The following is a 2,731-nucleotide window of genomic DNA, read 5'->3' on the forward strand; positions in this document are numbered from 1 at the left end:
GTTACAGTCTGAATCATATTTTTTTGCTACGGTTTTAACTTAGTTTTTACAATGTATGTTAATCCATTTCCTAATATCCATTGATCAAACTCTGCTTGGGTTGACACTATACATTTGAATAAGATGAATAACAGTCGTATTTTGAGTTAAAGGTATCGTTCGTTTCAGCCAAATGACGTCCACTGCTGGACAAAGGCCTCCCCCAAGGTTTTCCACAATGAACGGTCCTGCGCTGCCCGCATCCAGGTTCTTCCCGCGACCTTTACCAGATCGTCGGTCCGCCTAGTAGGAGGCCTGCCCACGCTACGTCTTCCAGCCTGAGTTAAGGGTTCTTACACACGAACAGCATTTTGCTGTCAACGCATGTAACTGCAGTCGACGTCAGANTCGTAATACAATAGTGTATCAACTCAAAATCGATCATTATTCAGAATTAACAAAAAATTTATTACTCACTTCCTATAATAGTTGCAAATTGAATTACTGCCATATGAGCCATTAAACTGAATTAAAATAAATAATAAATATGTTTACAAAAAAAAAATAAAAAAACACAAATAGTTTAATTATTTAGCAATTTTGAGTTAAGACTCTTCGTCCATCAACTTTTTTCAAAATGAAACATTATCATTAGTTAAATCATTATTGGTGAAATATTTTGTGTTGTAACTTAGTTTTTACAATGTATGTTTATCCATTTCCTAATATCCATTGATCAAACTCTGCTTGGGTTGACACTATACATTTGAATAAGATAAGTTGTTTTATATGAACTGTTTATTATTTTATTTTGCATATTAATAAATAAAATCAGAATTTTTTTTTATTAAAGATTATAATTAAAGTAAATTCTCATATTTAATCAGTCAGTTACCGGAGTAAACATTAACTAGACATTTAGATAAAAGAACAAATACTTAGACAATTTGACAAACAAACATTTCGTAAAAAAATTAGGTAAACAATCTTCTAAAACAAAAATAACAAGTCTTCTTTTTAAACAAACTATACTTTTAAGGGTATTGGTAACAGTCGTTACTAATACCGTTAAAGTATAGTTTATTCTAAACCATTTATCAAAATAAACCTTTAAAAACAAGAATACACAAATATCAATACAAAACAAAGCATTTGCATAGTACTATTCAAATTTAAAAAACATATACTTAATAATTATTTCAACTTGATTCTAACCAGTCTGAAAATCACAATTTTTTTCATTAATATACCTACTAATGAATAAAGTAATACTTTTTTATTTTTAATCAGTCAAATCCTTATAATACGTTTCGCGGTAATTTCTGGGTATTATATTTTTGTCAAGTAGTTCTTTAATATCCTTTTTCTTATTTTGAGTTAAAGGTATATTGCTTGTGTATTCTTGGGTCAAACCATTTGAGATTTTATCCTCATTTATATTAAAATTGTTACCCCATTCTTCTTGAACTAATTTAAGATTATAAAATTTATCGTAACTCGTTTCAGTCAACCTATAGGGTTTGCCTGTTTTTTAGCGGCCTGTTTTAATGTTATGTATTGGGATGGAACATACACAGGACCAAATTAAAACAAAACGTCTTACTTGCTTCTCGATGACATTGTGTACGTTGTCACCCTCATTTTGAGAGTGACCGCGAATTAGAAATTTATGCGTAATACTTTTAATATTCATTTTTTGTACTGCATACGCATAAGCTGAAAGTAGATACTTATTTTTCTGTTGCCCGCAACAGTTGTCCGAGTAAAATATAAAATCTAATTCTTTACCAGGATTAACCTGTACAATTTGCTCAATATATTTCAGGACACAACTCCCAATCTCATTTGCACCACGTTTGCCATTTGTCTCGTCCCAAAAAAAAAACACTCAACATTTTTTGCGTATAAGTCATCCTGAAGGAGGGGCGTCGAAGTCGAAAGCTGTACGGTATTCTTTTTTCGATTTCTAATTTTATTAGTTCTTCATATTCAGTGGCATGAACATACTTCAAATGGCCTTTTAACGACGTTGTCGTACCTCCCTTTCTTGAATACGTCTTCATACAAAGTTTACACTTTGCGGAATCTGAATTAACTTCAATGAAGTAGTTCCAAATACAACTTGATTTTGGTTTCATTGCTTAACACAAAAACAGATCACTTTTATTGATAATAAGCCGTAAAAATCAAAACAAATATCTATAGGTAACCTATGAACGTGTCGTGTGCGTAACAAATTAACAACAAGTGAAAAAATAATTGACGATTGAGTGCACGTAGCGGAGGTCGGCGGGATTCCCCGCGCGACCTGTTCATAACAGTCGACACAGGCCGCCGTCGCCACTATGTTATGCTTCGACCTCCGATTTAAAAGTGTCGGAGCCGAAGTCGGAACCGAAGGTGTAATAATAATCGGATGTTCCGACTTAACGGAACCGGAGTCGAAGCTCCGTAACATCCCTGGTTTGAATATAACTTTGAGATTCTAGAATATCACTTTTAATTGTTTCTGAAGCAGAAATATTATTCTGCACAGAACCTGGATTCTGCAACTCCTCTATTGTAGTGTCGGTTGTAGAATAATTAGCATCATTATCTTTACTTAAGTTTGAATCTCTCGCTCTGGATCCTCTTGCTCTTTAAAAACAATAATTGATCATAATATTGCCATGTACTTTTACATATTTTCAGCACCATCTCCACTTTTTGGCTTATCAATTTTTCCACAATCTTAAAAAAAATACGCCCTCAG

Source organism: Ostrinia furnacalis, unplaced genomic scaffold, assembly GCF_004193835.3.
Source record: "Ostrinia furnacalis isolate ACB-3 unplaced genomic scaffold, ASM419383v2 OfSCF1862, whole genome shotgun sequence".
In the NCBI taxonomy this organism is placed as follows: domain Eukaryota; kingdom Metazoa; phylum Arthropoda; class Insecta; order Lepidoptera; family Crambidae; genus Ostrinia; species Ostrinia furnacalis.